Here is a 26399-nt window from a genome sequence, read left to right on the forward strand (position 1 = left end):
GAAGCTTCATCAAGTTCAAGACACTTTTCAAAGCAAAGATACCAGCTACTTAGCCCATCCCTAAGCAACTGAGGGTCCTGGGAATTTAACCATGTCAATACAGTCTTTTTTACATTACTAATTGAAGAAAAATGGGTGTCCTTTAAAGAATTTTTAAGATTAAGAAACCAAAAGAAGTCAGAAGGAGCCAAATCAGGACTGTAAGGAGGACGCCTAATGATTTCCCATCAAAACTCTCAAAAAGTTTGCCTCTGTTTGATGAGAGGAATGAGCAAGAGCATTGACATGGTGGAGAAGGATTCCAGTGAAGCTTTCCCAGGGGTTTTTCTGCTAAAGCTTTGGCTAACTTCCTCAAAACACTCTCATAGTAAGCAGATGTAATTGTTGATTGGCCCTCCAGAAAGCCAACAAGCAAAATGCCTTGAGCCTCCCAAAAAACCCTTGCCATGACCTTTGCTCTTGACCAGTCCACTTTTGCCCTGATGGGACCACTTCCACCTCTTGGTAGCCATTGCTTTGATTGTGCTTTGTCTTCAGTATCTTACTGTTAGAGCCACGTTTCATCTCCTGTTAGAATTCTTCAAAGAAATGCTTCAGGATCTTGATCCCACTTGTTTAAAATTTTCGTTGAAAGCTCTGTTCTTGACTGCAGCTGATCTGGGTGCATTAGTTTTGGCAACCACTGAATGGGAAGTTTACTCAGCTTTAATATTTCAGTCAGAATTGTGTAAGCTGAACAAACTGAGATGTCCATGGTGTTGGCTATTGTTCCTGCTGTTAATCATCAGTCCTCTTCCATTAGGACACAAACAAGATTAATTTTTTCCTTGTAAATGGATGACGCTGGTCTGCTGGGAGGGACTTCATCTTCGATATCATCTCATCCCTTCTTAAGAAAAGTTATTGGCCGGGCATAGTGGCTTACGCCTGTAATCCCAGCACTTTGGGAGGCTGAGGAGGGTGGATCACGAGGTCAGGAGTTCAAGACCAGCCTTGCCAACATAGTGAAACCAGATCTCTACTAAAATTAAAAAAAATTAGCTGGGCGTGGTGGCAGGCGCCTGTAATCCCAGCTACTCAGGAGGCTGAGGGAGGAGAATCGCTTGAATCCAGGAGGCAAAGGTTGCAGTAAGCCGAGATCGCGCCATTGCACTCCAGCCCAGGCAACAGTGTGAGACTCCGTCTCAAAAAAAAAAAAAAGTTATCCTCAGCCAGGAGAGGTGGCTCATGCCTGTAATCCCAGCCCTTTTGGAGGCCGAGGCGAGCAGATCACCTGAGGATGGGAGTTCGTGACTAGCCTGACCAACATGGAGAAACCCCATCTCTACTAAAAAAATACAAAATTAACTGGGCGTGGTGGTACATGCCTGTAATCCCAGCTCTTCGGGAGGCTGAGACAGGAGAATCGCTTGAACCTGGGAGGTGGAGGTTGCAGTGAGCCGAGATCACTCCATTGCACTCCAGCCTGGGCAACAAGAGCAAAACTCCGTCTCAAAAAAAAAAAAAAAAAAAGTTATCCTCCTTCATATCTGAAGGATATTTGATAAGTTATCCATTTCAAATGGCTGATATCTTTGGTGTATTGTCCCCATAAACTTTTTATGAAGCATTAATGATTTCACCATTTTTCCACCCAAGCTTCACCTTTCATTTAATGTTTGCTCTTGCTTCAATTTTAGCAGAATTCATGTTTCTCTGATAAGGAATTTTTTTAAACTGATGTCTTGTCCTTCTTAATGCCTCAAACTAGATGCTGTTCAGACATAACAAATGAGTATGGATTTTTCTGGTGCAAAGATATTTTGAAATCCAGGCACAGTTTTTTCATAATATGCATTTTTCATAAACTTTTTGAAGACCCCTCAAATTATCATTATTGCCTCTTTGATCTAATACTTGTACAACCAACTGCTTATATTAAATTCTCACTGTTAAACTTACTGGCATGGTTTCTGATTTCTTGACTGGATCTCAACAGATACATCCTTCTTGGATCCATTGTCATGGCAGCCAATGTGATCTTTTGGATATGCAAATCAGACTGTGTCTTTCTTGGGCTTAATATCCAGTGTTGAGATCCCATTGCTTTCAAGATCAAGTCTAAGACCCTTACCATTGCTTACAAAACCTTTGCATTCATTCAACAATCAAAGGATTATAGTGGATGATATGGTGCCCTGCCCAGATCCCCCCTTTGAGACTGAGATACTCATTCTCCAACTGCCAGGAGTAATGGCTACTGATGACTCCTAGATGTCTCCCTCTCTGATAATTGGCCTTGATTAAAAGAAATTGCCTCACCACAGGTCATGCAACCCCTCCGCAGGAGCACTCACATTCAAATGACTGGTTAGTTCAGAGTGTCTAAAGCCCTGTTCAACTTGCCTTCATTTGGGACAATTCTGAAAGGATAACCCAGCTCCAGAATTCCCTGTAGGGTTGGCGGAGATGTCTGTTGCAACTGCATCACAATTTAACTTCTCCCTCTGTCCAGTTTGCTTCCCTTATTCTTACAGACATTGTTTTGAGAATAGTCTCCCATAAACCTCTCTCATGCAAATCTCCATCTCACAGTTTGTTTCCTGGGGACCCAATCTAAGTCAATTGGTACCAACAGTGGTCCTAGGAAGCAAATGCTAAAATGGAATTTTTGGAGTTAACTAGCCCACTACCTGGCTGGCAATGAGGACCCCAAAGTTGGTGTAGACAACCTGTTGATAGCCCCTAGTATCCTGTAATACAGGTTGCATATTCCTTATGCAAAATGCTTGGAACCAGAAGTGTTTTGGATTTGGGATTTTTTTGAATTTGGAATTTTTGTATTATATACTTACCAGTTGAGCATCCCAAATCCAAAAGTCTGAAATTTGAAATGCTCCAATAAGCATTTCCTTTCAGCATCATGTCAGTGCTCAAAAACTTTCAGATTTTGGAGCATATGGATTTTAGCTTTTACAGATTATGGATGCTCAATCTGTACTACAATTGCGAAGATTTTCACAATGGTGAGGGATGAGATATTGGTGAAAGGGAATGCATTTGTGGGTGCCAAGTAAGGCATTCAAGAGATTGGGGGGGAAATGATAAATACAAGCACCAGGGAATCAGATGGCTATTGCTGGTTGTTAACCTATTGATGAGTTGGAGAAAACAATGAAAGACCAAGGGTGATTAAACACCAATTTACGTGAATTGTGAAAGTCAAAGGGTCTCTCCTTGGCAGCTTATTAAGTGACTATCAGTTCCTGTAGCCAAGAGATAGAAAAGGCTGAGGATCAGACCCAGAAAGTATGACAGCAGGGAAACTCCAGAGAAGGTTGAATTTTCACCCCTAGGAATTCAGTGGCATCAAGCCCAGGGCCTGGTTTGGAAGGAGTGGTACCCTGAAATTTGATGTGACGATATATGGTGCAGACACTCAAGAACTTTGAAACCCCACACCCACCTGAACTATCTGGACCTACAGAAGTGGCCCACTCCTCCCTGTTAAAGGCAACAACCATGCCCTCTTTACCTAAAAATGATCCAGAAGCCTCCATCTTGCAAAACACATGTGCCTCTCTCAGGAGTTACCACACTTTCCAACCTGACCCCCAGACCAAAATCACATGACAATGTGCACACAAAATGATAACATGGCCCAGTCAAGGATATGCTAAGGCTGCTAAGAGAGGAAAGGGGCTATCCACTGAAGAAGAAGCAAGACTGGCCAACATGTACTGTCAGGAGCCAGAACAGCACATAGGGGCCTGGATACTGAGGATGCTGGATCAAATGGGAGGGAGGGGTTGATCAGAAGTGGGTGTGGGAAGAAGGGCAGGGCTGGGAAAGGGAGAGTTTATTGATATGAGAGCACTCTCCTGTGATTGGCTCCCTGGAAAGTCTCTGAGATATGGTGCTATCATGCTGCTAGAATAACTCTTGCAAGCTTGGAGAACGTAGTAACCTCTGTTGCCATGATAAATGGTGAAGAAAGGGAATCAAAGGCCTAGAGAAGTGGATGCACTACATAAAATAGAATGACATACCAGCTGATTGCATTCCATGGGGGAGAACCAGAGGAAACGCTTTTCCCAAAGCAATAAGGAATACAGCAGTGAACAGAGAAGATACATTACTGACATGACTGTTCTCTACAGCAAGGGTCAACTAATTTTTTCTATAAAGGGCTCAAGAGTAAATGTTTTAGACTTTGTGGACCATATGGTCTCTATCACAACTGTTCAGATCTCTTCTTGTTGCACAAAAGCAGCCATAGACTAGATGCAAGTGAATGAGCATGGTTGTGTGTTCCAATAAAACTTTATTTACAAAACAGGTGGTAGGCTGGATTTGGCACGTGAACAATCTCTGATTGACGGCTTAGGACTGATGGTAGAAGATGTTGTTACAGAACTGAGCTCACCAATAGAACTGAGGGTGATAAAATCCTGAAATAACAGAGGCCAGGCAGTGGCACTTAAAAATCTGAAGCAAAGTGAATGTAGTTATCCTAATGAGCAGCAAGGTTAGACTGGCAGCCAGTAGCACCTGATCTGCAGGGAGGTATAGAGATGGTTAATAAAATACAGTCTACCTAGGGGCAAGGTAGATGGGTCGCCATCAAGGAATTTGCTCAATTTATACAATCAAAAGAAATCAATGATGGATAATCAGGAGATTGGGGTCAGCTGCCCTAATATACAGTCACGATGCCCTGCCTAAACCAGTTCTCAGGTCTGGAGTCCATGGACTACAGAAGACATAGTTCCCATGAGGAAGAGCCCTGCAACAAAATGGCAAGTGCACACAGGAATGACTCCCTCAGTCCTTACCCAGAGGAACTTGTGGCCATTTACTTATGTAACCATATACTGCAGAAAAGATAAAAATCCAGATTTTCGAGGAGTGTTAGACAAAGGGTCCAGATTTTGTGGACTATATCTGACAACCTGAAACGTTATCACAGCTGCCCCATTAGAGTGGGAGCATATAGGAGCCAAGTCCTGACCCAAGTCTGGCTTACAGTGAGACCATCCACTGAGTCCACAGACTCATCTGGTGGTTATTTCCCTGGTTCCCATATGCATATTTGGAATGAATACACTTGATAGTTGATAGAATTCTATGCAGGTTGCTTGATCAATGATGCAAGAGCCATTGTAGTGGGGAAAAATACACGGGAGCCTCTGCAACTGGCTCACCAAACAGAGTAAATCAAAAACAGTGTCAGTTTCCAGGAAGAATGGCAGAGATGAGTGCTGCCCTAGAACCTACCAGTTTGGTCCCTATGAAAATCAGATGGAACCTAGTGGATGACAGTGAGTACATGCAAACTCAACCAAGTAGTATCCCCAATTACAGCTGTTGTTCCAGATGAGACGTCATTGCTGGAACCAGTTTGCTAATATATTCTGTCCTATACATACGAGGAAGAGGGATCAAAATCTGTTTGCATTCACATGAAATGGACAAGAGTACATTTTTATAGACTTGTCCCAGGGCTATGTTAACTCTCTTGCCTATGTCATAATATATTCCAAAGGGATCTGTACTTCTGCATATTCCACAAAGTATCACATTTGTCCCCTCTATCAATGACATCATGTTAATCAGACTGGATAAGCAAGAAGTAGCAAGTATGTTGCAGGCTTTTATAAGATCTATGTACTCCAGAGAGTGGGAGCTAAACCCTGTGAAGACTCAGAAGCCTAACACATAAGTAAGTGACTTTAATAACGGTCCAGTAATCTAGGTCATATGAGGAAATCCTCTCCAAAGTATGTCTCTTGTTAATTAGCCGGACTACATGCCTGTAGTCCCAGCTACTCGGGAGGCTGAGGCAGGAGGATTGCTTGAACCCAGGAGGAAAAGGTTGCAGTGAGCTGAGATAGCACCGCTGCAGTCCAGCCTGGGCAACAGAGCAAGACTCCATCTTAAAAAACAAACAAACAAACAAAAACAGAAAACAAAACAAAAAAATGAAGTATGCCTCTTGTACCTCTACCTCTAGGAAGAAAGTCCCATGACTTTCTGGGATCTGGAAGAAGCATGTTCCACACTTTTAAGCCTTATCCCAATTAATTTACAAGTGACACGGAAGGCTGCCAGCTTTTCATAGTTCCCAGGGCAGGAAAGGGTTTCAATAGGCCTGGGGCTCTTGTGCAAGAAGCTCTTCCTTTTGGACTGTCATATCCTGGTAGGTCACATGCCAGAGCCTTCTTGTGTTAAGAAACAATATTCTGTGTGTCTTTTGCATTTCTGCATGTCTTGTGAGCGAAGTGCCATCTGCCCTTTGTTCTGAGCTATCTTTTCAAGGATGTTTTATTTGTATAGCAGTCCATATTTGTATATGGACCAGGAGACAGGTTTTCTTACAGTTTCAGAATAAATAGTATCTTCCTGCAGAACACAGGGCAGTTTTCCTTATAACTTTGGCTGATAGAGATAGCATCTCTCTCTGCAACAAAGAGCAGGCTTGCTTACTGCCCATTATAAAATATTTGAGTTCCCTAAGCTCAGAGTTTATTTACTGTAATGCAATTCACAGTGTAGGCAGGTGTGATGTATCCCTCTTTGCCTCGCCCTATAAGAATTGGGGTTTAGGGAATGAGTACAGAATTTCTGATATTCTGGCTATTGCTATTGCTGTGAGTAATAAACTATTCTTCATCTCTGACTTCTTGATTTCTACCAGCACCCATAAAATGGTGGTAGGCTAACTTGTTGTCTGGCAAGAAGGGTAAAATATCAGACTCTTCACAGTTCTTGACACTATAATGAGAACAGAAGCTGTGTAGAGTTTATGGCAAACTCCAGTAGGAGAATCATAACACAGACTTCTGGACGGGGTGGTGGAGCCAGAGGGATTGATTTTATGGAATTTGCTCACCCAGTTGTGGGGGCTGGCTAATCTGAAATCTAGGAAAGGTTGACAGGCTGGAAACCCAGGGAAGAGATTGTTATAGTCTTCAGTTTGACTTTCATGGGGCAGCAGGCTGAAAACTCAGGCAGGGTCTTAAGATTGATGTTGCAATCTTTTTTAAAATAATAATTTTATTTTTTACTTTTCTGGGTACATAGTAGGTGTATATGTTTACAGAGTACATGAGATGTTTTGATACAGGCATACAATGTGTAATAATTACATCAAGGTCAATGGGATAATCTGGAGGAAGATTCCTTCTTTTTTGGGACACTTCAGTCTATGAGCTTAAGGCCTTTAACTGACTGTGTGAAGACCACACATGATGGAGGGCAATCTGCTTTACTGAAAGTTACTGACTTAAGTGTTAGTCACATCTGAAACACACCATCACAGCAAAACCTAGTGTGGTGTTTGATCAAATAACTGGGCTCCATAGCCTAGCCAAGTTGACACATAAAATTAATTGTCACACCATCCATGCTCCAAAGCTGAGGCCTCCATACTCATTGCCTCTCAGTCCAACTTCTTCAACTTCTCCCCTGCTCAGTCCTGCCTCTCTCACTCCCTCACTCACATTCTTCCTGAGAGCACCCTCCAATAAACCTCCTGCGCCTATATCTCCTTCTGAGAGTCGGTTTTCTTGGAATCCTGACACGAGACAAAGATACGGTAATGAACAAAACATGCTACTCAGAGTTATTACCAAGTCTAAGTCAGAAACTGACTCCCGGGCTGGGCACAGTGGCTCAGCCTGTAATCCCAGCACTTTGGGAAACCAAGGTAGGAGGACTGTTTGAGGCCAGGAGTTCAAGACTGGCCTGGGAAACATAGAGAGACCTTGTCTCTATAAAAAGAGAAAGAAAAAAATTAGCCAGGCATGGCAGCATGTGCCTGTAGTCCCAGCTACTAAGGAGGCTGAGGTGGGAGGATTGCTTGAGACTGGGAGGCCAAGGCTGCAGTGAGCTATAATCAAGCTGTAGTGAGTTAGGACCATACCACTGCAGTCCATCCTGGGCCACCAAGTGAAATCCTGTCTCTAAAAAAACAAAACAAACAAACAAAAAGAGACACTGATTGCTAAAGATTTTGTTGTTAATTTAGTTGTTAAAATATTCAAAATCTGGTCTTCAGATATCTACTACAAAATTTTAAAAAAAGAAAATAAAATATTCAAAATCATACAGTCTGTTTTCTTTGAGAGAAATAAACCCATCTCATTATATGTTGGAAAAAGCCATTTGACTTCAAGAACAAAGCAACTGACCAGTTAAACAGAAAGCAAACGATGGTATGTACCCCCCAAATTTGTACAACTATTATATATCAAGAAAAAAGTAAATAATTTTAAGGAGTACTTAAACAAATAAAAATTAAAATATAGAGACATTTAAAAAATAAATTGTCTGCTTTTTTAAAAAAGAAGAACTCTCAAAAGAAAAACCTCTTATTTGTTTTTCCTTTGTTGCTTTTCTGTCTAAGCAGGAACTGCCCAGTTTTCAAGCTCCAAGCTCAGCCTGTAATCCTTAGCTGTGCACATGTTCTGGGAGTGTGTGCCCACAGACATTCAGCAGATGGTCTCGGCCTGGACATCTGGAAGTCTCATCAGATTATGGAGCACAAATTTGTGATAATAGATTTAATTCAGTTTTTACTTAACATTTTTTGGCTGGTTTAAAGACCCCGAGGTCAGTATGTAACTTGGCAAGAGTTTTACAAAAATTGTTCCGAATTTACCATCAATGGGCCGATCTTATACAATATTTTGTTTGTGCAACTCAGACCAGCTGGGTAAAAGCTAATGAAAGAAATGCAATTATAAGGGGGTGGGAGGTACATGTAAGGCTTATTAATGCATTAGTCATTCTCTGCAAACCCCTGACCATCCCAGTGTGCTGCTGCATCATGAGCACAAGATAACCTTGGGGAAACATGGCTGTCTTCCTTTATCTTCTGATTCTGGAGTCCAGAATGTGTGCTTTATTTGGGATAATCAAGGGGCAATACAGCAATAATTATCACCAGATAATTTTGCACTTTTATTAAGAATAGTCTGATATAACCCTTAAGAGAAAAACAGAAATGAGGTAAAGCTTCATCCTACTGCAACACATACAATGTTAAAGGAGAACTTTCTCTCCTTACCATCAAAAATAGCATAAATTGGGTGCTTGCCTGGAAGAGCCTATACCTTTTTCATGTTTCTTTCATAGCATTTAACATTCAATTTTTACTCAAGAAAAATATGTTGAACAGATGGATTTCTTTTTTTTTTTTATTTTTTTAAAGATAAGATAAAAATAAGCCAAGAAGAAAAAAGATTAACAACCAATTAAGAAAATGATCAAAGTCGCTAACGGGAAAGAAAAACTGAAAGGCCAATAGACATATAGAAAGGTGTTTGGCCTCAGTATTAATTAGGAAAAACAAATTAAACTACAATGAGAAATCATCTTACACTCTTCAGATTGGAAAAAAAAAAACTTAATGACAATTTCAAAGATTAGCGAGAAGCTTCATACACTTAAGGTGGGACTGTAAAATGGTACAACTATTTGGCTATAGAAGTACCCAGTTAAGTTGAAGATGCACTTATCCTGTGACCCAGCAAGCCCACTCCTAGGCATACACCCTAGACAAGGTTACAAGTTCAGGAATGTTCCTTGCAGCATTGTTGGAAACAGCAAAACAGAAACAAAATTGGAAACACTCTAAGTGTCCATCAGTGAAAGAATGGAGAAGTACATTGTTGCATATTTATACAATGGAATACTATACAGCAGTCAAAATGAATAAATTATAACTATCAATGTAGATAAATCAATAAAAAAAAAAGCAAATTGCATAAATCTAGAAAACACCCAAAAAGAGTCTAGAAAGTAATGCTTTAATGATATGGTTTGGCTATGTCCCCACCCAAATCTGATCTTGAACTGTAGCTCCCATAATTCCCACGTGTCCTGGGAGGGACATGGTAGGAGGTAATTGAATCATGGGGGCAGGTCTTTCCCATACTGTTCTCATGATAGTGAGTAAGTTTCATTAGATCTGAAGATTTTATAAAGGGGAGTTCCCCTGCACAAGCTCTTTTGCTTGCCACCATGTAAGACATCCCTTTGTTCTTCCTTCGTCTACCACCACAATTTTGAGGCCTCCCCAGCCATGTGGAACTGTGAGTCCACTAAACCTCTTTCCTTTATAAATTACCCAGTCTGGGATATGTCTTTTTTAGCAGCATGAGGACCGACTAATACATGTATTATGTTCATTGATGCAAAATATATGGAAAAATTACTAAAACAAACATGGAAATGATGAACACAATTTGTGTAGTTATCTCTAAGGAGGACAGCAGGGAATGGAAAAAAGGAGGGAATTCAGAGATGGCTTCAACTGTATCTATAATATTTAAGTTTGAAGACAGGGGAGAAAAAATCTGAAGAAAATAAGGCAATAAAACTGGTGTTCACTATATAATTTTCTATTTTTTAGTATGTTTAAAATATATTTTAAAACAATATTTAAAATTTAAAAACCAACATTTATTTTAAAATCTGAGATTAGACATCAGCTTTTTTTTATTATTAACTCATTTTTTTCTTTTATTATTATTATTATTATTATTATTATTATACTTTAGGTTTTATGGTACATGTGCGCAATGTGCAGGTAAGTTACATATGTATACATGTGCCATGCTGGTGCGCTGCACCCACCAACTCATCATCTAGCATTAGGTATATCTCTCAATGCTATCCCTCCTCCCTCCCCACACCCCACAACAGTCCCCGAAGTGTGATGTTCCCCTTCCTGTGTCCATGTGTTCTCATTGTTCAATTCCCACCTATGAGTGAGAATATGCGGTGTTTGGTTTTTTGTTCTTGCGATAGTTTACTGAGAATGATGATTTCCAATTTCATCCATGTCCCTACAAAGGACGTGAACTCATCATTTTTTATGGCTGCATAGTATTCCATGGGGTATATGTGCCACATTTTCTGAATCCAGTCTATCATTGTTGGACATTTGGGTTGGTTCCAAGTCTTTGCTATTGTGAATAATGCCGCAATAAACATACGTGTGCATGTGTCTTTATAGCAGCATGATTTATAGTCCTTTGGGTATATATCCAGTAATGGGATGGCTGGGTCGAATGGAATTTCTAGTTCTAGACCCCTGAGGAATCGCCACACTGACTTCCACAAGGGTTGAACTAGTTTACAATCCCACCAACAGTGTAAAAGTGTTCCTATTTCTCCACATCCTCTCCAGCACCTGTTGTTTCCTGACTTTTTAATGATTGCCATTCTAACTGGTGTGAGATGGTATCTCATTGTGGTTTTGATTTGCATTTCTCTGATGGCCAGTGATGGTGAGCATTTTTTCATGTGTTTTTTGGCTGCATAAATGTCTTCTTTTGAGAAGTGTCTGTTCATGTCCTTCGCCCACTTTTTGATGGGGTTGTTTGTTTTTTTCTCGTAAATTTGTTGGAGTTCATTGTAGATTCTGGATATTAGCCCTTTGTCAGATGAGTAGGTTGCGAAAATTTTCTCCCATTTTGTAGGTTGCCTGTTCACTCTGATGGTAGTTTCTTTTGCTGTGCAGAAGCTCTTTAGTTTAATTAGATCCCATTTGTCAATTTTGGCTTTTGTTGCCATTGCTTTTGGTGTTTTAGACATGAAGTCCTTGCCCATGCCTATGTCCTGAATGGTAATGCCTAGGTTTTCTTCTAGGGTTTTTATGGTTTTAGGTCTAACATTTAAGTCTTTAATCCATCTTGAATTGATTTTTGTATAAGGTGTAAGGAAGGGATCCAGTATCAGCCCTCTACATATGGCTAGCCAGTTTTCCCAGCACCATTTATTAAATAGGGAATCCTTTCCCCATTGCTTGTTTTTCTCAGGTTTGTCAAAGATCAGATACTTGTAGATATGTGGCATTATTTCTGAGGGCTCTGTTCTGTTCCATTGATCTATATCTCTGTTTTGGTACCAGTACCATGCTGTTTTGGTTACTGTAGCCTTGTAGTATAGTTTGAAGTCAGATAGTGTGATGCCTCCAGCTTTGTTCTTTTGGCTTAGGATTGACTTGGCGATGCAGGCTCTGTTTTGGTTCCATATGAACTTTAAAGTAGTTTTTTCCAATTCTGTGAAGAAAGTCATTGGTAGCTTGATGGGGATGGCATTGAATCTGTAAATTACCTTGGGAAGGATGGCCATTTTCATGATATTGATTCTTCCTATCCATGAGCATGGAATGTTCTTCCATTTGTTTGTATCCTCTTTTATTTCCTTGAGCAGCGGTTTGTAGTTCTCCTTGAAGAGGTCTTTCACATCCCTTGTAAGTTGGATTCCTAGGTATTTTATTCTCTTTGAAGCAATTGTGAATGGGAGTTCACTCATGATTTGGCTCTCTGTCTGTCTGTTATTGATGTATAAGAATGCTTGTGATTTTTGCACATTGATTTTGTATCCTGAGACTTTGCTGAAGTTGCTTATCAGCTTAAGGAGATTTTGGGCTGAGACAATGGGGTTTTCTAGATATACTATCATGTCATCTGCAAACAGGGACAATTTGACTTCCTCTTTTCCTAATTGAATACCCTTGATTTCCTTCTCCTGCCTAATTGCCCTGGCCAGAACTTCCAACACTATGTTGAATAGAAGTGGTGAGAGAGGGCATCCCTGTCTTGTGCCAGTTTTCAAAGGGAATGCTTCCAGTTTTTGCCCATTCAGTATGATATTGGCTGTGGGTTTGTCATAAATAGCTCTTATTATTTTGAGATATGTCCCATCAATTCCTAATTTATTGAGAGTTTTTAGCATGAAGGGTTGTTGAATTTTGTCAAAGGCCTTTTCTGCATCTATTGAGATAATCATGTGGTTTTTGTCTTTGGTTCTGTTTATATGCTGGATTACATTTATTGATTTGCGTATATTGAACCAGCCTTGCATCCCAGGGATGAAGCCCACTTGATCATGGTGGATAAACTTTTTGATGTGCTGCTGGATTCTGTTTGCCAGTATTTTATTGAGGATTTTTGCATCAATGTTCATCAAGGATATTGGTCTAAAATTCTCTTTTTTTGTTGTGTCTCTGCCAGGCTTTGGTATCAGGATGATGCTGGCCTCATAAAATGAGTTAGGGAGGATTCCCTCTTTTTCTATTGATTAGAATAGTTTCAGAAGGAATGGTACCAGCTCATCCTTGTACCTCTGGTAGAATTCGGCTGTGAATCCATCTGGTCCTGGACTTTTTTTGGTTGGTAAGCTATTGATTATTGACACAATTTCAGCTCCTGTTATTGGTCTATTCAGAGATTCAACTTCTTCCTGGTTTAGTCTTGGGAGGGTGTATGTGTTGAGGAATTTATCCATTTCTTCTAGATTTTCTAGTTTATTTGCATAGAGGTGTTTGTAATATTCTCTGATCTGTGGGATCAGTGGTGATATCCCCTTTATCATTTTTTATTGCATCGATTTGATTCTTCTCTCTTTTTTTCTTTATTAATCTTGCTAGTGGTCTATCAATTTTGTTGATCCTTTCAAAAAACCAGCTCCTGGATTCATTTATTTTTTGAAGGGTTTTTTGTGTCTCTATTTCCTTCAGTTCTGCTCTGATTTTAGTTATTTCTTGCCTTCTGCTAGCTTTTGAATGTGTTTGCTCTTGCTTTTCTACTTCTTTTAATTGTGATGTTAGGGTGTCAATTTGGGATCTTTCCTGCTTTCTCTTGTGGGCATTTAGTGCTATAAATTTCCCTCTACACACTGCTTTGAATGCATCCCAGAGATTCTGGTATGTTGTGTCTTGGTTCTCGTTGGTTTCAAAGAACATCTTTATTTCTGCCTTCACTTCGTTATGTACCCAGTAGTCATTCAGGAGCAGGTTGTTCAGTTTCCACGTAGTCGAGCGGTTTTGAGTGAGATTCTTAATCCTGAGTTCTAGCTTGATTGCACTGTGATCTGAGAGATAGTTTGTTACAATTTCTGTTCTTTTACATTTATTGAGGACAGCTTTACTTCCAAGTATATGGTCAATTTTGGAATAGGTGTGGTGTGGTGCTGAAAAAAATGTATATTCTGTTGATTTGGGGTGGAGAGTTCTGTAGATGTCTATTAGGTCCGCTTGGTGCAGAGCTGAGTTCAATTCCTGGGTATCCTTGTTGACTTTCTGTCTCATTGATCTGTCTAATGTTGACAGTGGGGTGTTAAAGTCTCCCATTATTAATGTGTGGGAGTCTAAGTCTCTTTGTAGGTCACTCAGGACTTGCTTTATGAATCTGGGTGCTCCTGTATTGGGTGCATATATATTTAGGATAGTTAGCTCTTCTTGTTGAATTAATCCCTTTACCATTATGTAATGGCCTTCTTTGTCTCTTTTGATCTTTGTTGGTTTAAAGTCTGTTTTATCAGAGACTAGGATTGCAACCCCTGCCTTTTTTTGTTTTCCATTTGCTTGGTAGATCTTCCTCCATCCTTTTATTTTGAGCCTATGTGTGTCTCTGCACGTGAGATGGGTTTCCTGAATACAGCACACTGATGGGTCTTGAGTCTTTATCCAATTTGCCAGTCTGTGTCTTTTAATTGGAGCATTTAGTCCATTTACATTTAAAGTTAATATTGCTATGTGTGAATTTGATCCTGTCATTATGATGTTAGCTGGATATTTTGCTCATTAGTTGATGCAGTCTCTTCCTAGTCTCGATGGTCTTTACATTTCGGTATGATTTTGCAGTGGCTGGTACCGGTTGTGCGTTTCCATGTTTAGCGCTTCCTTCAGGAGCTCTTTTAGGGCAGGCCTGGTGGTGACAAAATCTCTCAGCATTTGCTTGTCTGTAAAGTATTTTATTTCTCCTTCACTTATGAAGCTTAGTTTGGCAGGATATGAAATTCTGGGTTGAAAATTCTTTTCTTTAAGAATGTTGAATATTGGCCCCCACTCTCTTCTGGCTTGTAGGGTTTCTGCCGAGAGATCCGCTGTTAGTCTGATGGGCTTCCCTTTGATGGTAACCCAACCTTTCTCTCTGGCTGCCCTTAACATTTTTTCCTTCATTTCAACTTTGGTGAATCTGACAATTATGTGTCTTGGAGTTGCTCTTCTCGAGGAGTATCTTTGTGGCATTCTCTGTATTTCCTGAATCTGAATGTTGGCCTGCCTTGCTAGATTGGGGAAGTTCTCCTGGATAATATCCTGCAGAGTGTTTTCCAACTTGTTTCCATTCTCCCCGTCACTTTCAGGTACACCAATCAGACGTAGATTTGGTCTTTTCACATAGTCCCACATTTCTTGGAGGCTTTGCTCGTTTCTTTTTATTCTTTTTTCTCTAAACTTCCCTTCTCGCTTCATTTCATTCATTTCATCTTCCAGGGCTGATACCCTTTCTTCCATTTGATCGCATCGGCTCCTGAGGCTTCTGCATTCTTCACGTAGTTCTCGAGCCTTGGTTTTCAGCTCCATCAGCTCCTTTAAGCACTTCTCTGTATTGGTTATTCTAGTTATACATTCTTCTAAATTTTTTTCAAAGTTTTCAACTTCTTTGCCTTTGGTTTGAATATCATCCCGTAGCTCGGGGTAATTTGATCGTCTGAAGCCTTCTTCTCTCAGCTCGTCAAAGTCATTCTCCGTCCAGCTTTGTTCCGTTGCTGGTGAGGAACTGCGTTCCTTTGGAGGAGGAGAGGTACTCTGGTTTTTAGAGTTTCCAGTTTTTCTGCTCTGTTTTTTCCCCATCTTTGTGGTTTTATCTACTTTTGGTCTTTGATGATGGTGATGTACAGATGGGTTTTTGGTGTGGATGTCCTTTCTGTCAGTTTTCCTTCTAACAGACAGAACCCTCAGCTGCAGGTCTGTTGGAGTACCTGGCCGGCCGTGTGAGGTGTCAGTCTGCCCCTGCTGGGGGGTGCCTCCCAGTTAGGCTGCTCAGGGGTCAGGGGTCAGGGACCCACTTGAGGAGGCAGTCAGCCCATTCTCAGATCTCCAGCTGCGTGCTGGGAGAACCACTGCTCTTCTCACAGCTGTCAGACAGGGACATTTAAGACTGCAGAGGTTACTGCTGTCTTTTTGTTTGTCTGTGCCCTGCCCCCAGAGGTGGAGCCTACAGAGGCAGGCAGGCCTCCTTGAGCTGTGGTGGGCGCCACCCAGTTCAAGCTTCCAGGCTGCTTTGTTTACCTAAGCGAGCCTGGGCAATGGCGGGCGCCCCTCCCCCAGCCTCGCTGCCGACTTGCTGTTTGATCTCAGACTGCTGTGCTAGCAATCAGCGAGACTCCGTGGGCGTAGGACCCTCTGAGCCAGGTGCGGGCTATACTCTCCTGGGGCACCGTTTCCTAAGCCCATCGGAAAAGCACAGTATTCGGGTGGGAGTGGCCCGATTTTCCAGGTGCCGTCTGTCACCCCTGGAAGGGGAACTCCCTGACCCCTTGCGCTTCCCGAGTGAGGCAATGCCTCGCCCCTGCTTCGGCTGGCGCACGGTGCGCTCACCCACTGACCTGCGCCCACTGTCTGGCACTCCCTAGTGAGATGAACACGGTACCTCAGATGGAAATGCAGAAATCACCCGTCTTCTGCGTCGCTCGCGCTGGGAGCTGTAGACCGGAGCTGTTCCTATTCGGCCATCTTGGCTCCTCCCCCGACATCAGCTCTCTTGAACTATATTATTTCAACAACCTAAATGGGGAAGACATGAGCTCACACCAACAATAGCCCTAACCCAGGCCTAACTCTGGATGGTGTTCCAGCAAGCAGCGCTCCCAGCTGCCTGTTTTCCAGATTTCCAATAACAATTTGCCGAATATGGCATGATTTGTTTAAGAGAGCTGAGCTTGTGTTCTTCCTGCGAGTGTGCCCCATTGCCATTAATTTCATTGCCTGCACAAATAAAAAATTGAAGCTGCCTCTTCGATTGGCTTAGCTGGAAAATTCTATATTGCTAGAAATTCCACCAACTAACCACATCTGATCTTCAATAATGCCAAGTAAAGTAGATGTTTTTAGTTGGAGTCATTTTCACCCCCTGGAGCTAAAACAAACTGATTTGTAATTTTTTTATTTTATTTATTTATTTATTTATTTATTTTTGAGACAGGGTCTCCCTCTGTCACCCAGGCTGGAATGCATGGCTCACGGCAACCTTGATTTTCTGGGCTCAAGTGATCCTCCCACCTCAGTCTCCTAAGGAGCCGAGACTACAGGCACATGCCACCATGCCTGAGCAATTTTTGTATTTTTTGTAGAGATGGGATTTCACCATATTGCCCAAGCTGGTCTCAAACTCCTGAGCACAAGAAGTCCTCATATCTAGACTTCCCAAAGTGCTGGAATTACCGGCATGAGCCACCACATCCAGCCAGGATTATCTTTTTCCAAGTTTTTTCTATGCATAAAAGATACTCAGTCGGGCGTGGTGGCTCACGCCTGTAATCTCAGCACTTTGGGAGGCTGAGGTGGGTGGATCACCTGAGGTCAGGAGTTCAAGACCAGCCTAACCCCGTCTCTAGTAAAAATACAAAAATTAGCCAGGCTTGTTGGCAGGTGCCTGTAATCCCAGCTACTCGGGATGCTGAGGCAGAGAGAATTGCTTAAAACCCAGGAGGCGGAGCTTGCAGTGAGCTGAGATTGCGCCACTGCACTCCAGCCTGGGCGACAGAGAGAGACTCCGTCACAAAAAAAAAAAAAAAAAAGGTACTTTACACATATACACATACAAACACACAATTGGAATCAGTGTGTATCTACTGTTTTGTATTTTTCTCACTCAGCAACATATTCCATTTTGTTATTTATCTGGAGCATCACCTTTTAATGACGCACACAGTATTCCCTTATACAGAGATTCCATAATTTATTTAAGGAATTCTTTCATTGAAGGGCATTTACATATTGCCAGACTGCCATTCCTGAAAGCCTGAACCAATTTAGGTCCCTATCAGCCCTATCAGCAGTATATGAGAATGTCCATGTCCCTGTTCCCTTAACAACATTGCTGACCAAGTGTTTCTTCCTCCTCCACAGAAAAATAATAGGAGATTCTCATTATGACACATGATTTGGAGAAGGGGATTTACTGAGTGAACAACACTTAAAAATGTGTACTGTTTAATTACCACAGAATTTTTATGCAGTTTATTTCTACTCAGTGCAAGGTATTAGAAGAGGAATGGTTGTTGTAAAATTTCAGAATAATGTTTCTTTAGTTAAACACTCAACTTCTGCTATGTAGCTCCCTGAGGCCAGAGATAATGCCCTATTTATCATTGCATCTCAAGGATCTCACACATAAAAGGCTTTCAATACATGTCTATCAAAGTAATGAATACAACAATGCTAAATCCATGCCAACCAAATGGTCATGCCTTGCAAATCACTTAAGTTAAAGCAGTTTCCAAAATAAGATGAAAGTTGAATCCAACTTTTTTAGTTTAAAAACTTCAGTTCTCCATCTCATCTTAACTGTTGTATGTATTCTTGGATACCAGACCCTGACTGTACCTATGCTGGATGGTAGGAAAACATAAGAGAAAAATAATAGGAAAATATCTCTGTGTGCCATGGAAATATGCTTTGTCTAGCAGTATAACTAGCCAACGGACTAGCAGCATTGTCAAATGTCTTGGGCTATTGCACTAGGTTTTTGGTTTATACAATAATATTCATCTCTATAGTAGTGAGAGAAGATTATTTCAGCAGCCAGGATAGATTGCAATGGAGAAGGCTGGGCACAGTGGCTCACACTTGTAATCCCAGAATTTTGGGAGGCTGAGGCAGGCAGATCACCTGAGGCCAGGAGTTCGAGACCAGCCTGGTCAACATGGTGAAACCCCGTCTCTACTAAAAATACAAAAATTAGCTGGGCGTGGTGGCATGCACCTGTAATCCCAGCTACTTGAGAGGCTGAGGCAGGAGAATTGTTTGAGCCCAGGAGGCGGAGTTTGCAGTGAGCCAAGATCAGGCCACTGCACTCCAGCCTGGGTGACAGAGTGAGATTCCGTCGCAAAAACATAAAAATAAAAAACAATGGAGAAAGTCCCAAAGCACTGGCTTCACGCTCTTAGGCTGCCTGAGAGGCAGTGAGAGGCTCCAACTTCTGCAAGTCAGCCTCAGCCACGTGCCAGATCAAGAATGGTGCTGTGTCTTCCAGCAAATGACAGACGAGCACAATTCCAGGAATTTCTTTTTCGGCAGATTTGTAATAAGCTCCACAATTGGTGTTCTATAGCAAGACATATTTTTAGATTCAACTTTCAACTCTGGTCACCCAGAGCTGGGGCTCTGGACATTGTCCTCTGCATCCTCTTTCCCCGGGATTGCTCAAATTGCAGAGGAGGGGGTCATGACCCCTGTAGGGTCACAGAGAGCAAAACAGCCAAGCATCAAGTGGAGTTTTCTTGAAGCTGCTGGGAAGGGAAATTGTCTTCTGTCAGTGGCCTCATTGCCATCAAAACTGCTTTCCCCATTGCCGCTCCATCTATCAGTCGTGACAGCTTCTTCTGGTTTAAAATGTACTAAGTGCCAGGCACCATCTAGGTGCTTTACTTTCCAGTTCTTGCTCACATTTTTCACATTTTTCACATCGTGCACACAGGAAATGATACTATTTGTGCACCCAGTACACAACCAAGGCTGCTTGTGGCAGGAGGCCACTGGCTGAGGATCTGGAAAGCCCGAAGCCTCACCCAGTTGCTCTGTGGGCTGAGAAATATACTATCATAACATATAGATAATCTATCTGTGACATGCCATTGGAAAACTGCTTTATAGGGATTATCTCATTTAATAAATACAAATGTGTGGGTTATGTGACTCATATTTATAAATGAGTCACAGAAAGGCTAAGCACCTTGCCTATGGTCACATAGCTAGTTAGGAATCCAAACTGTAGTGTAGACTGTAATGGATGTTTCAGTCTGTATTTGGATGTTACCTGTAGCATACCCACTAAGATTCCATTGACTAAAGCAAATTATATGTATTACTTGTTCACAAGTATTAATATTTATTCTTTTCCCACCCTTACAATGCTTACCTGTAAGATGGAAAAAAACTTCCACTGACTTTGAGAGTTATTACAGCATAAGCTGACCTATACACCAGGTCTATCTGCCTCCCCTGTCCAGGTACTTTCCATTTTGCTGTATTGCCTCTCATCTCCAGCCTTTCAAGGAGTTCTACCCATCCGCCTGTTTTCCTGGTATTTTAATTTTTCATATTCATGGTAAAAATAGTAGAACTTCTCTTTTCTTTTATCTGTAAAAGAAAGATGAAAATACTTCCATCTTACAGGTAAGCATTGCAAGGGCAAGAAAGGAATAAATACTTGTGAACAAATAATACATATAATTTCCTTTAGTCAGTGGAATGTTAGTGGGTATGCTCCAGGTAACATCCAAATACAGGCTCTAAATGCGCTGACATGATATTGCTTGACTTCGTGAGCTCCCACCATCTGCGGTGAGAATGTGCCTTAGATAGAGGTACCAGAATGAAGATCTGTGCAGCAAAAGTGAAGAAAGTGAAAAGTGCTTGCAGAGCCAAGCAAAGCTACAGCCAACTCACAGATCTGGGAGTAAGAAGTATTGTTGTAAACCATTGACTTTGAGAGTTATTACAGCATAAGCTGACTAATACACTAGGTCTGTCTGCTTCCCCCATCCAGGTACTTTCCATTTTGCTGTATTCCTTCTCATCACCAGTCCTTCAAGGAGATCTACCCATCAGTCTGTTTTCCCGGCATTTTAATTTTTTATGTTAATGATAAAAATCGTTGAACTTTTCTTTTTGTCTTTTTAAATTTTTTTAATAAAAAATTGTATTTACTTAGAAGCATTCAGAGTATCAACAAAAGAGCTGCAACTGTTTTTTCAATTACAAAATGGTATTCAGTTAACAGAACAACAATGGTTTTCTACAAGCTGCATCAGAGACAGCTGAAGATGAAAAAAACGACCATCCTCATATATAACTAATTTGTGCTGTGGACCAACAAGAACCTGCTTTAAATTTCCATGGCAATTTACAACCCCCATACTTTACTAGGAAAGGTTAGTGGCTATTGAAAATGCCACCAGGTCAGGACTATCTAAAGACACATTTAGTAGGGTGTTAACTATGCAAGAAAAAAACACTGTACAGTTTAAAAACAAATCTTACACAGCCTTACTTTTCTATTTTTTTTTTTCTTTAAAAGGTGTGAGTTGTGTACTGGAGGATTAAATGCTTTATAGACAAGAAAAAAAAAACTGCACTAGAACCAACTTAGTCACCATTGCTTTCTTCTTCATCTTTACCTCCTCATTTTCTTCCTCCTCCTCATCCTCTTCATCTTCCTCCTCTTCCTTTTTCTTGCTTTTTTCAGCCTTGATGGCTCCCTTTTTTGCTGCATCAGGCTTTCCTACAGCTCAACACACAGCAATACGCTTTCCTATTTTTCCTTCATTCAGCTTCACAGCCTTTTTTTTTTTTTTTTTTTTTTTTTTTTGAGACTGAGTCTTGCTCTTTTGCCCAGGCTGGAGTGCAGTGGCGTGATCTTGGCTCACTGCAACCGCCGCCTCCCAGGTTCAAGCGATTCTCCTGCCTCAGCCTCCCAAGTAGCTGGGATTATAGGCACCCGCCACCACGCCTGGCTAATTTTTGTATTTTTAGTAGAGACGGGGTTTCACCATGTTGGCCACCCGCCTCAGCCTCCCAAAGTGCTGGGATTACAGGTATGAGCTACCGCGCCCGGCCACACAGTCTTCTTTTCATAAGGTTGCTTGTCATCTGCAGCAGTGTTATTCCACATTTCTCCCAGTTTCTTCACAACATCACAGTGTATAGGCTGGGATGTTCTCCTTTATTTTTTGGGCAATACTCAGAACAGAACAAGAAAAAGGCCAAATGAGGCCTCTTGGGTGCACTGGGATCCTTGAACTTCTTTTTTGTCTTCCCTTTAGGAGGGATATAGGTTTTCTTATTTTTTTCTTTTTTTTTTTTTTTTGTTTGCTTTTTGGTTGATAATAAGTTCTTTTTTCCTTTTTTTAAAAAAACTTTTAAGTTCAGGGATACATGTGCAAGTTTGTTATATAGGTGAACCTGTGTCATGGGTGTTTGTTATACGAATTAAAATCTCAACATCACTGATCATTAGAGAAATGCATATCAAAACCACAGTGAGATACCATCTCACAACAGTCAGAAAGCTATTAACAAAAAGTCAAAAAATAGGCTGGACATGGTGGCTCATGCCTGTAATCCCAGCACTTTGGGAAGCCGAGGTGGGCAGATCACTTGAGGTCAGGAGTTTGAGACTGGCCTGGCCAACATGGCGAAACTGTGTCTCTACTAAAAATATAAAAATTAACTGGGCATGGTAGTGGGTGCCTGTAATCCCAGCTATTCCAGAGGCTGAGGCAGGAGAATGGCTTGAACCTGGGAGGTGAATATTGCAGTGAGCCAAGATCAAGCCACTGCACTCCAGTCTGGGTGAAAAGAGAGAGACTCTGTCTCAAAAAAAAAGAAAAAAGTCAAAAAATAATAGTTGCTGGCAAGGTTGCAGAGAAAAAGGAATGCTTGCACACTGTTGGTGGAAGTGTAAATTCATTCAACCATTGTGGAAAGCAGTGTAATGATTCCTCAAAGACCTAAAACAGAAACACCATTTGACCCAGCAATCTCATTACGGAGTATATACCCAAAGGAATATAAATCATTCTATCATAAAGACACGTGCACATTTGTGTTCATCAAGGCACTCTTCACAATAGCAAAGACATGAAATCCACCTAAATGTCCATCAATGGTAGAGTGGATAAAGAAAATATGGTACGTATACACCATGGAATACTATGCAGCCATAAAAAAGAATGAGAGCATGTTCTTTCAGGAAGATGGATGGATATAGATTTTCATTTCTCTTTCATAATGGCCTTGCCTGCTTTTGCCATATCTTCAACTTTTCCTTTCTTTTTAGCAGACATGTTCTTTCACCTCTCTGAACATGTCTTAGAAAATTCTGAGAAGCTGACTGAAGCATCTGGGTGCTTCATCTTGGGCTCCTCCTGACAAGTTTGCACAGGGAGAGCATATTATGACATTTTTACTCTTAGCTTCTTAGCATCTATTTGGCCCATGTTTAGTTATTTTTCCTCAGTGAAGCACAGAGTCCCCAGTGCCCATCCAGTTCTCATTTGCCCCAACGCTGTCTTTATGGAGCTCAATAGACTGCAATGGCTCTTGTCCTTTTTTTTCAGTTGTGATACAAGGCCCTCAGAACATGAAAGTAATAAGAATTATCCCCTGCAATTGAACAATAATGTATACACTTTCCAGAACCCATTCACCGTGTTAGCATAGACAGGACATTCCTTCCACAAGATTCCTGCCACAAGATTACCCAATGCCTGTTTACAGAATGGAATAATCGATCAATATTCACTTTGCTTAAGAGAAAACAAAAGACTCAGAGATTAATGATTATAACCATGGTGATCTTTAGGTTTGTTGTTTAGCCATGGGCCCATTTCTGTGCTAAATGGTGCCATTTAATCCCTACAACTATCCTGAGAGGGAGATGTTCCAGAGACCACTAGTTGTGCCCCAATAACCATTCTCCCTGTCTTGCTTTAGCAACAGAAACCTAGAATTAGACACACACTACATTTCCCATGCTCCTTTGCAGTTAGGTGTGGCCATGTGGCTAAGGTGGATTTGAATACTTCCAAGCCAAGCCCTTAAAGGAAAAGCAGTGTGTCTTTTCTTTTCTTTTCCCTTTCCTTCTTCCCTCTGTCTGGAATCAGACATCATGACAGTAACTGAAACTGCCATTTTAACATGAGAGGGAAGCCGAGTAGTGCAGAGGATGAATAAAAAACAACATAGAAGCTAGGTCCCTGACACTGTGGAACCACCATACTAGCCCTGGACCACCTACCTAACTTTTACATGAAAGAGAACTAAAACTGTATCTTTTTATGTCACTCTATTTTGAGGTCTCTTTCTCTTTCTCTCTCTTTTAACAGCAACCTAATTTTATCCTAACTAACGCCATAGGTATTACCACCTTTTTCAGATGGGGAAGTCAAAGTTCAGATTGCTTAACTTACCAGAAGTTCTCACAATGGGTAGGCAGGAGAGCCAGGACTTGGATCATGGTCTGACTGATGCCCCAAACCTGTGTCTTCCCCATTGTGCTCACCAGCCTCCAAGGTCAGGCCTTAAACCAGCTGCTCAATTTTCTCCTGCCTCCATTGCTAAGGTTTCAATTACAAATGTTGTGTTACAGAACGTAACATTCTCTTTCCCATGAGGAAGATCTGGTAGATCTGAAGAAGATTCAGATCATGCTAGAGATCTTCAGAAAAATAGTCAACGACTTCCACAGCCAGGATGTTGCAAGAGAATGAATGAAACAGTCTACATCACGTGCAGACTAAAGTGAGGTGAGGGCCCCCAGTGATCTTTTTGATGTTCAGTAAGAAAATATTAGAACTTCTACTTGTGTTTACACTTTTAGGCTTAAAAGTCAAAAATCTAACTTGAGTAACGTGAAAAATGTGGATTGACATTGTTGCATTCAGTCCCTCTGTCAGAGATTCATGTGTCCAAAAGGTCTCTCCCAAGGAAAGGGCAGGGACATCTGCAGCCTTCTTCACATGATTGTTTGCTGGAGGTATATTGAAACAGTGCAATTTAGATTGTGCCCCAGTTTAATAGGTTAAGAATTATGTTTTGCAGGGCCGGGCACAGTGGCTCACGTCTGCAACCCCAGCACTTTGTCAGGCTGAGGCTGGCCGATCACTTGAGCCCAGGAGTTTGAGACCAACCTGGACAACATGGCAAAACCCCATCTCTACAAAAAATAAAAAATTAACTGAGTATAGTGGCATGTGCCTGTAATCCCAGCAACTCAGGATGCTGAGGCAGTAAGATTGATTGAGCCCAGGAGGATGACGCTGCAGTGAGCCATGACTGAGCCATTTTACTCCAGCCTGTGTGACTGAGTGAGACCCTGTCTCAAAAATAAAATAAAAAATAAGAATTGTGTTTTGCAGTTTTAACTGAACTAGCAAAGTAGAAATGTTACTTAAGAGGAGAAACCACAAATGAATATCATACTAATGAAGTGATGTGGTTTGGAGTTGTGTCCCGCCCACCAAGAGGGGCTTGGTGGGAGGTGATTGGATCATGGGGGCGGATTTCCCCCTTGCTGTTCTCATGATAGTGAGTTCTCATGAGATCTGGTTGTTTAAAAGTGTGTAGCACCTCCCCCTTCTTTCTCTTCCTCCTGCTCTGGCCATATAAGAAGTGCCTGCTTCCCCTTCACTTTCTGCCATGATTGTCAAGTTCCCTGAGGCCTCCCCAGGCACGCTTCCTGTAGAGCCTGCAAAACCACAAGTGAATTAAACCTCTTTTTAAATAAATTACCCTGTTTGTGTATTTCTTTATAGCCGTTCCAGAACAGACTAATACACGAAGCAAGTGCAATTTGAAAATGGTAGAATTCAGCCAGGAGCGGTGGTTCACGCCTGTAATCCCAGCACTTTGGGAGGCTGAGGGGGGCAGATCACCTGAGGTCAGGAGTTCACGACCAGCCTGGCTAACATGGTGAAACCCCATCTCTACTAAAAAATACAAAAATTAGCGAGGCGTGGTGGCAGGTGCCTATAATCCCAGCTAATTGGGAGGCTGAGGCAGGGAGAATTGCCTGAGCCCAGGAGGTGGGGGTTGCAGTGAGCCAAGATTGTGCCACTGCACTCCAGCCTGGGCGACAGAGCAAGACTCTGTCTCAGGAAAAAAAAATAAAGAAAGAAAAGAAAAGAAAAAGGTAGAATTTACCCTTCTACTCCTAGAAAGGCTCTTCAGCTACAATATGAAGTTTTTTAAAAAGGATGATCTAATCATATCTGACGTAAGTCAGCCAAACAATTTTGAAATTATCAAGAAATTATCCTAATTGAAATATGAATTAACATACACTCTCATTAACAATGAAACTCACCCTAGCTATAAGTTTAGCCTTGAGGTATTGGCTACTGATAGTATGAAGCTATCACAATTAAGAATAACTTTTATACTATATTTAATTTCCTTTATTTCATCCTGTTAAAATGTCTACTTTTCTGTATATATTATAATTTAATGCTATATAAGAATACTAGTATATAGTATATAAGTATGTATACTTATATATGTGAACATTAAGTATAGATAGTTTATAGGTAAATATATACTTATTTTGAGAGTATCTGCTCAAAAATGTTTTACTGGTAAAAGGACACAATCCAAAATAATATTCTACCAGCTGAACGATGTGTCCATCACTTTGCCTAGCTAGGGGGCAAGCATGTCCGGCCTTACTCATCATAGTCTGGTGTATAGTGCTTGCTGTGCAGCTCAATATGAAGAGGGCAGCATAACACATGAGCTCTCAACTTTTGGTCTTGAAGGACAAATTTATTTCTATAGGCTGTATTTTTTTCTCAATGCAATAACCTGGTAAATCATGGAATCAAATTATTTCACATCAGAC

At 41.2% G+C, this 26399-nt stretch overlaps 1 long non-coding RNA gene across 6 annotated transcripts in view; it reads left to right on the plus strand.

Annotated features, from left to right (window-relative positions):
• The window catches only part of LOC129058955 (uncharacterized), a 118231-nt gene that overhangs the window by 78868 nt on the left and 12964 nt on the right, over nt 1–26399 (plus strand). The window contains exon 4 of one of the 6 annotated variants that reach the window (XR_008524458.2): nt 20011–20027. The exons of 1 other annotated variant lie outside the window; for it this stretch is intronic. This is a non-coding gene — a long non-coding RNA (uncharacterized LOC129058955). Of the gene's footprint in view, nt 1; nt 8093–8389; nt 10419–20010; nt 20028–20549; nt 21338–24604; nt 25977–26399 lie in introns of those variants that run through there. 4 more of the 6 variants (XR_008524456.2, XR_008524450.2, XR_008524449.2 and 1 more) reach the window with 4 other exon arrangements.

The sequence above is a fragment of the Pongo abelii genome, chromosome 3 (assembly GCF_028885655.2).
Source record: "Pongo abelii isolate AG06213 chromosome 3, NHGRI_mPonAbe1-v2.0_pri, whole genome shotgun sequence".
NCBI lineage: Eukaryota > Metazoa > Chordata > Mammalia > Primates > Hominidae > Pongo > Pongo abelii.